We start from the raw sequence: 9693 nt of genomic DNA on the forward strand, positions 1-9693 counted from the left end.
TAGCTTGGTGCCTTGGACGATCGGGAAAATATTTGCTTTAGCTTTGAAATTACCTATCTGCCCATGAATAAATCCATCCTCGCTCTGCTGCTGCTAGTAGTAGTACTACTACTATCTCACAATTATTTATTGTGTCTGAAGCAAAGTAAAAATGCTCTCACAAGGAATCCAATATTAGTAGTATTTTTTTTCTCACCACCGCAGATAATGACTGTTTCCACTCTACAGAATGTTCGACCTTTGGTGCTTGCATAAACCCGTCCAAGACCTTACCACCTTCCAAGGTGCGTGTTTCTCATGTGGATTTTCAGAACTGAAGTACACAAATGCCATGCCGCATTCTTAAAGAAAATGTTCATCTTGGAGTATCCCAGTTTGACTATTGCCACATATCCCGGGGCATTGCTGATAAGCAAAATCTGGATGGAACTTGGGTGATGAATGCAGGTCTTGTTGAGTACGTAGAGAGGACAGTGAGATCAGAGAGGTCACGGGCACCGGACAGACCAGTCTATCTTGTTGGCGAATCCATCGGAGTGTGCATTGCTCTCGCTGTGGCGGCACGGAACCGAGACGTCGATTTGGTCCTCGTCCTAGTCAACCCAAGTCTTTCTTCCATCAACCATGGTTTCTGCATTGCTCTGTTCTTTCTTTTGGTGACAGTAACTTCTTACTAACCAATCTGTATTTTTGCATCTTCAGGGACATCTTTCCATAGGTCACATCTGCAGTCTCTCTCAGCATTCCTGGATTTGGTCCCTCATCCATTCCATTTAAGCACCACACAGTTCCTAAATTTCCTCACAGGTTTGGCACCATCTCCGTGAACAGCGAGCTGAATTTTAATATGGATATCTGCCCGCCTTGTACTAGTTTTAAGTGAGAAGAATAACGATCATATACAGAGTGTCAAATCAGTGACCTGTTCAAAAAAGAACCAAATCATCACTGAATGAAAATACAACATAGGCATGGTTTAATTTTGTATGCAATTAGTACTCATATTGTTTTCACCTTGAATGTTAGGCGATGACGAAAACGATGGTGTCTTGGACCAAAGCACGTTCGGTGTGTTCGACAAATCTGTCCAGGAGGTAACATCAGATATCATATCACACACAGCCTTTGGAAGTAGCTACAAGTTAGGAATGGAAGCCTTCTATGCCCAGAAAGAACTCCACGCAATCGCCATATCCAGTTTAGTTTAGTCCCTCTGTGCTGTTATGATGCTTATGCTATATGGTACTGAGCTGGCGCACAAATATCTAGCACAGTGACACCAGAAAGGCACATCCTACACAGAATTTGTATGTGTTTTCATAGCTTTCGTGTTCTTGGTATAAATAGTACCGCAACTTGATATATGTCCAAATTAATAGACCACACTGTTGTAAGACGATGATGGAACACAAGGAATTGTTTAGCTGTTTTGTGCCACAAACATACTGTATGCCCGTTGCTTTTCAAACTCTTATCTTCTTATATCTTTTTGCAGTGTGCATGCCTACATCGTCTTCAAAGATGAGCAGTGTGCGCGGACAGCTTTATCTCATAATATGGCACTGGTGTGTTCCTTGTCTTACAAGTTACAATCGATAAGAAATTACTTCATAAAGCTTAAGTACATCTTTAAGAAATTTTCGTGTCATGTCTTGTATCTAATAATACAATATACATATATCTGAAGGTCAGGAGGCCGGGTACGAGCGGCAGACGCTGGGGGTGGCGCCCGCGCCTCCTCGGACAGCGGCGGCGGCGGCCCCGTCCGCGTCCGCTTCACGTCGTCGCCCACCGGCGGCGCCCGCACCGCGCTCTTCAACTACCTCTTCGCGTGCTCCAGGGGCGGCAAGTTCGTCCTCCGCGTCGAGGACACCGACCTCGAGCGCTCCACCAAGAAGTCCGAGGAGGCCGTCCTCACCGACCTCTCCTGGCTCGGCCTCGACAGGGATGAAGGTATTTACCATCACCCACATTTCACCCTGACAGGGTTCTTCTGAGGTGACCGAGGGATACCTGATGACTAGAGTTTAAGAACGAACTCCTACTCCGGATTGTGTTTGCTTATTCAGCTGAATTGGATTAGTTAATCACTAGAGTAGCAGAGTATAATCTGTTACCTGCAAATTGGTGTGCTCATATTTGTACCTGTTTAGGCCCGTACATTGGTGGCGATTTCGGCCCTTACCGCCAGTCGGATCGCAATGCTGTGTACAAAGAGCATGCCCAGAAGCTAATGGAGTGGTGTTGTTTATCGATGCTTTTGCTCTAACGAGGTATCTCGATCTCATCCCAAGATCTCATCCCAAGGTACTGGAATAAGATGAGGGTTGTGCTCTGAATTGTTGGTGATTTTTCAGGTGTGCCGTTCAGGAAGAACTCGCGTGAGCCGAGGTACCGCGTGGAGTACCACCCCGTCGATTTGCCATACCACCCGGTGAGTGAGTAGTTGACTCTTGACGAGTCCTCATTCTGTTCTTCCAGCTCCAGGAAAACATGTGTTTTTCTTCAGTTCTGAATTCCTGGGTTTAGCGAGTAAGAATTCAAGCCAAATAAGATGATATACTACCAAGAAATAATAATCAGTCCATGACATGTTAAATGTATGTAACTAGCTAAGATCCCAAAAGAGTGGGGAATGGCAAGAGGTACTACATATCCTCTATTTCTCAAACGGGGGAATATGTCGATTTGCCATTGTCTTGTCGTTAGAAATCCTGAATTTGGGTCTTTCTTTTACCTAAAGTCCTTGCTGCAGAGGTTGCTGTTCGACAAACCTACTTCCTCTAGCTAATTGTAACTGTTAACGAAAGATACTTACTGTTCTTCTGCAGGAGAATGGTCAGGAGTCTGAACCAATGAATGACCATGAGGGGAGACATTACACATGCTACCTACCAGTCAAAGAAACCAAGACCATGAAGTCGATTGTCCCACAGAATGCAACCAATGTTATCATAGAAAGCGAACGGAAAGTTTACAGTCTGCTATGCTTGACTACAAACATACATTTAAGTTCACCATACTGAAGTTCATATGGCTTAGGTGTAGTAGTGCAGTAAATCCTTAATTCAGCATTGCACGTGTTCTAGGGAAAATTATAAAACCAACACATAACTCTTGAAACAAGAACGATGGACCAGATCTGATTTATCTTTTCTGATTTGTTTGTGAAACTGTAGACAAGAGTTGGTGTCTGTTTTCATGTGCTTTCTTGTGCATATCAGCATATGTTTTCTGGCCCTGGAACAAACAAGCATATGATGATTTAATTATTTGACTGAATCTAGACCGTATAATAAGGTCCAAGTAGTGTATGCTAAAGAGAAATTTTGGAGTGCTTACTGCCAAGTATTTGTTTCAAAAATCACCCGTCAATATCTAAACTCAACAGACTTAGTTTTGCATTTTTAAAAATGTCAAAAATATAGAAACCAGTTGATGATTTTGCAGACCTGGCGAGGTGGAGAAGAAGGACCACCGGCTGTCCGGCTCCATGGTCCAATACACCATGGACCTCCAGCCCCACATTAGCTGCACCCCCCCCCCCCCCTCTCACCTTGAGAGCGACAAGGTCTTTCTTCTCCTCCCCGGAACATGCATCTCTCTCTTTTGCTGATGACAGATCCCATATTCTAGTAAGTGTTGTACAAATTCATGATTTTTTCAGTGATTAGAATGAGTAGAATAATTGAGGAAACCTCATGGTGTTGGTGTATACGAATCCATCCATTAGATGAGAGTAAAGCCAATCTGAAGAGCTTGATTCAGTTTGTTATGGGGTGAGCTTCTTGTCTGATTACGAGCATCCTTTTTGTTCTATTGTACAACAGTATGTTTTTCTATACTACTATATAGCGTATCAGTTTGAATCAGACATTGAAATACTATCCGACCATTCACTGGCTTCCATCCAGCGGCCTACAGTGCTTGAATTCGCAGCTACAGTGGCTCTGGGTGCCATCTCGGTCATTCCAAAGGCAGCCATGAATTGTCATAGAGTCAAAACTATTTGGTTCATTCTACATGTAGTAGATACTATGTTATTCTCATTTTTAGGAACTATAATTTAAGAATTTTGGGTGTGGGTTCCTCTTGTCCCGTGTGACAGTCACATAACAAACTGAACGCATTAGCAAAACTGCAAAAGAACAACGACCCTTCTGCTTGGAAAATATATAAGCTTTAGTAAACCGACAACTGAATTACCACCAGGTTCCTGAACCTGGCAGCTCATCTACTGACCTTTCATGCTTTTCCCAGAAATGCAATCCATAAACCTGCTGCTTGAAAAAAGAACTAGTATATTATGCACTCATCATTCTTAATGTTTTGCTCCTCGTGGCACTGTAACACATTGATCATGTTTACTGCTACTGTATTTTACTGCTATTTTTAGTTAACTGCTTATTTTCAGAAAAGTTCCTAAGAGTGTGCTTCTGAATTGCATTTGTAGGAGAAGGGCCATGCCTATGCGACTGCCTCGGGCTGGGGCTGGTGCACCTTGTGCTGGGGCTAGGTTGGATCAGCTCCGCCTGGGAGAAGTTGCAGTAGTGCCTGAGTGGCAAGGAGAAGGCCTGGGTGCTGATGTGCCATTCTATTGTGCATATGTGTTATTGTTCTATTATGCAAGTCTATTTGTTCTTGCTATATTCCTGTCTAAGGAAATGTAGAGAAGACTTATTGTGTTATGTAAACTTGGGAGATGTATTATGTGATGTTATATGATGGATGATTTTAATTTGACTTGGATTTTCTTGATTTGAATATGAAATATTGTTGGATTTAATATTGGACAAATAATTGGGCTGAAAAGGCCCAACAAATAAAATGAAACCAAAAATAGAAAAGACCAAAACTGAACTGGACCAAATGTATTTCAGCCATCACGTTTTGATTTCGTCGTAATTTTGCCACATAGGCCTGCTACGTAGGACCGGGTTTGATTTCCAACGACGATTTAGGATCGTCGTAAAGGTTACGATGATCAAGGAATCGTCGTAAAAGTTACGACGATTTTGATCAAAATGTCGATGCTGTTCATTTCTGACGCTCCGTTTTCGACGCTTGGTTTTTCGTCGTGAGATCGTCGTAAATTAAAAACCGTGACGATGTAGCGACGAAAAAATAGCGTCGTGTATTAGCATATTCCTTGTAGTGTAGGGACAGAGTGTTGTCTATGTATCCACACATGTATTTGAGTTTCCAATCAATACAATTCTAGCATGGATAATAAATGATTATCATGAATAAAGAAATAAAATAATAACCAATTTATTATTGCCTTTAGGGCATATTTCCAACAGTCTCCCTCTTGCACTAGAGTTAGTAATCTAGTTCACATCACTATGTGATTGCAATGAACCTAACACCCATACAGTTATGTTGTTTGATCATATCTTGCTTATGAGAGAGGTTTTTAGTCAATGGGTCTGAACCTTTCAGACCCGTGTGTGCTTTACAAATCTTTGTGTCATCTTATAGATGCTGCTACCACGCACCATTTGGAACTATTCCAAATGACTAATCCACTATACGAATCCAGTTTACTACTCAGAGTTATTCAGATTAGTGTCAAAGTTTGCATCGACGTAACCATTTACGACGAACTCTTAATCACCTCCATAATCGATAAAAATTCCTTAGTCCACTAGTTACTAAGGATAACTTCGACCGCTCTTGAGTGATTCAATCCTGGATCACTCTTTGTACCCCTTGACAGACTCATGGCAAGGCACACATCAGGTGCGGTACACAACATGTTATACTTTAGAGCCTAGGGCTAAGGCATAGGGGACGACCTTCGTCCTTTCCCTTTCTTCTGCCATGGTCGGGCTTTGAGTCTTACTCAAATTCACACCTTACAACACAACCAAGAACTCCTACTTTGCTGATCTGTTTTGAACTCCTTCAAGAACTTGTCAAGGCATGCATTTCATTGAAAGTTCTATTAAGCGTTTTGATCTATCTCTATAGGTCTTGATGCTCAATGTTCAAGTAGCTCTATCCAGGTTTTCCTTTGAAAAACTCCTTTCAAACAACCCTTTATGCTTTCGAGAAATTCTACATTACTTCCGATCAACAATATGTCAACCACATATATTTATCAAAAATTCTATAGTGCTCCCACTCACTTCTTTGGAAATACAAGTTTCTCATAAACCTTGTATAAACCCAAAAGATTTGATCATCTCATCAAAGCATATATTCCAACTCCGAGATGCTTGCACCAGTCCATAGAAGGATCGCTCGAGCTTGCATACTTGTTAGCATCCTTAGGATCGACAAAACCTTCTAGTTGTATCACATATAACCTTTCCTCAAGGAAACCGTCGAGGAAACAATGTTTTGACATCCTATGTGCAATATTTCACAAATAATGCACCAACCGCTAACATAATTCCAATAGACTTTTAGCATCGCTACGAGTGAGAAAGCCTCATCATAGTCAACTCTTTGAACTTGTCGGAAACATCTTTGCGACAAGTCGAGCTTTTCTTAATGGTAACTTTTCACCATCATTGTGTGTCTTCCTTTCAAAGATCCATCTGTACTTAATAGTCTTACGACCATCAAGTATTTCTTCCAAAGTCTACACTTTGGTTTTATACACGAATCCTCTCTCGAATTTCATGGCCTCCAGCCATTTGCCGGAATCCAGGCCCACCATCGCTTCTCCATAGCTCGTAGGTTCATTTTTGTTCAACAACATGACCTTCAAGACAGGGTTACCGTACCACTCTGTAGCAGTACGCGACCTTGTCGACCTACGAGGTTTGTAGTAACTTGATCTGAAGCTTAATGATCACTATCATCAGTTTCCACTTCAATTGGTGTAGGCGCCATAGGAACAACTTCCTGCGCCCTGCTACACACTGGTTGAAATGACAATTCAATAACCTCATCAAGTTCCACCACCCTCCCACTCAATTCTTTCAAGAGAAACTTTTCCTCGAGAAAGGACCCGTTTCTAGAAACAAACACTTTGCTTCCTGATCTGAGATAGGAGGTATACCCAACTGTTTTGGGTGTCCTATGAAGATGCATTTATCCGCTTTGGGTTCGAGCATATCATGCTGAAACTTTTCCACATAAGCATTGCAGCCCCAAACTTTTAAGAAACGACAACTTAGGTTTCTCCAAACCATAGTTCATATGGTGTCATCTCAATGGAAATATGTGGTGCCCTATTTAAAGTGAATGCGGTTGTCTCTAATGCATAATCCATAAACGACAGTGGTAATTCGATAAGAGACATCATAGTATGCACCATATCAGATAGGGCGCGGCTATGACGTTCGGACACACCATCATACTATGGTGTTCTAGGTGGCATGAGATGTGAAACAATTTTCACATTTGTCTTAATTGTGTACCAAACTCACAACTCAGATATTCATCTCTATGATCATATCGTAGACATGTTACCCTCTTTTCACGATGATCTTCAACTTCACTCTGAAACTACTTGAACCTTTCAATTATTGAGACGTGTGTTTCATCAAGCAAATACACTAGTATCTACTCAAATCATCTGTGAAGAAAGAACATAACGATATCCACTGCGTGCCTCAGCACTCATTGGACTACATGCATCCAAATGTATTACTTCCAATAAGTTACTTTCTAGTTCCATCTCACTGGAAAACGAGGCCTTCAGTCATCTTGCCCATGTGGTGTGATTTGCATGTCTCAAGTGAGTCCAAACGATCCATCTGCATGGAGTTTCTTCATGTGTTTATACCAACATGACTCAAGCGGCAGTGCCACAAGTAAGTGGTACTATCATTACTATTTTGTATCTTTTGGCATCAATATTATGAACATGTGTAGCACTACGATCGAGATTCAATAAACCATTGAAGGTATTTATTCAAGAAAATAGAATAACCATTATTCTCTTTAAATGAATAATCGTATTGCAATAAACACGATCTAATCATGTTCATGCTCAACGCAAACACCAAATAACAATTATTTAGGTTTAAAACTAATCCCGATGGTAGAGGGAGCGTGCGATGTTTGATCACATCAACCTTGGAAACACTTACAACACATATCGTCACCTCGCCTTTAGCTAGTCTCCTTTTATTCTGTAGCTTTTATTTCAAGTTACTAACACTTAGCAACTGAACCGGTATCTAATACCCTCATGCTACTAGGAGTACTAGTAAAGTACACATCAATATCATGTATATCAAATATACTTCTGACGACTTTGCCAGCCTTCTCATCTACCAAGTATGTAGGGTAGATCCTCTTCAGTGACTGTTACCCTCGTTACAGAAGCACTTAGTCTCGGGCTTGGGTTCAACCTTGGGTCTCTTTACTAGAGCAACAACTGGATTTCCGTTCCTTGAACTATCCCTTCTCTCCCTTGCCCTTCTTGAAACTAGTGGTTTTGCTAACCATCAACAATTGATGCTTCCTTTTTGATTTCTTCTTTCGCGGTGTCAAGCATCGCGAATAGCTCAAGGATCATCATATCTATCCCTGGCATGTTATAGTTTATCATGAAGCTCTAGTAGCTTGGTGGCAGTGACTTTGTAGAACCATCACTATCTAATATGAAAGATTAACTCCCACTCGATTCAAGTGATTGTAGCACTCGGACAATCTGAGCACATGCTCAACGATTGAGCTTTTCTCCTTTACTTTGTAGACAAAGAATCTTGTAGGAGGTCTCATATCTCTCAACAAGGGCACGAGCATGAAATCCCAATTTCATCTCTTCGAAAATCTCATATGTTCCGTGACGTTCGAAACGTCTTTGGCGGCTCAATTCGAAGCCGTTTAAGCATTACGCACTGAACTATCACGTAGTCATCAAAAACGTGTATGTCAGACGTTCGCAACATCCACAGACGACACTCGAGGTTCAGCACACCGAGCGGTGCATTAAGAACATAAGCCTTCCGCGCAGCAATGAGGACAATCCTCAGTTTACGGACCCAGTCCGCATAATTTCTACTAACAACTTTCAATAAATTTTCTCTAGGAACATATCTAAAAACAGTAGAGCTACAATGCAAGCTACAACATAATTTGCAAAGACCTTTTGACTATGTTCATGATAATTGAGTTTAGCTAATCATATTACTAATAACTCCCACTCAAATAGACATCCCTCTAGTCATTCGAGTGGCGCGTGATCCAAATTCACTAACTCAAGTCCGATCATCACGTCAGTTGAGTATAGTTTCAATGGTGAACATCTCCATGTTGATCATATCAACTATATGATTCATGCTCGACCTTTTGGTCTCTTGTGTTCCGAGGCCATGTCTGTACATTCTAGGCTCGTCAAGTTTAACCCGAGTGTTCTGCATGTGCAACTGTTTTGCACCCGTTGTATGTGAACGTTGAGTCTATCACACCCGATCATCACGTGGTGTCTCGAAACGACGAACTACCGCAACGGTGCATAGTCAGGGAGAACACAATTTTATCTTGAAATTTTAGTGAGGGATCACCTTATAATGCTACCGTCATTCTAAGAAAAATAAGGTGCATAAAAGGATTAACATCGCATGCAAATCATAAGTGACATGATATGACCATGATCTTGTGCTTCTTGATCTCCATCACCAAAGCACCGGCATGATCTTCATCGTCACCGGCGCCTCACCATGATCTCCATCATTGTGCCGCCATTGTGGTTGTCATGCTATCTATGCTATTACTACTAAAGCTACT

The 9693-nt window shown here is 41.5% G+C and overlaps 1 pseudogene; it reads left to right on the top strand.

The window, feature by feature from the left end:
• The first annotated feature begins 1029 nt into the window (after positions 1 to 1029).
• LOC123410091 lies at positions 1030 to 3380 on the top strand (annotated as a pseudogene).
• The last annotated feature ends 6313 nt before the right edge of the window (positions 3381 to 9693 follow it).

This window comes from Hordeum vulgare, chromosome 7H (genome assembly GCF_904849725.1).
Source record: "Hordeum vulgare subsp. vulgare chromosome 7H, MorexV3_pseudomolecules_assembly, whole genome shotgun sequence".
NCBI classification, from domain to species: Eukaryota; Viridiplantae; Streptophyta; class Magnoliopsida; order Poales; family Poaceae; genus Hordeum; species Hordeum vulgare.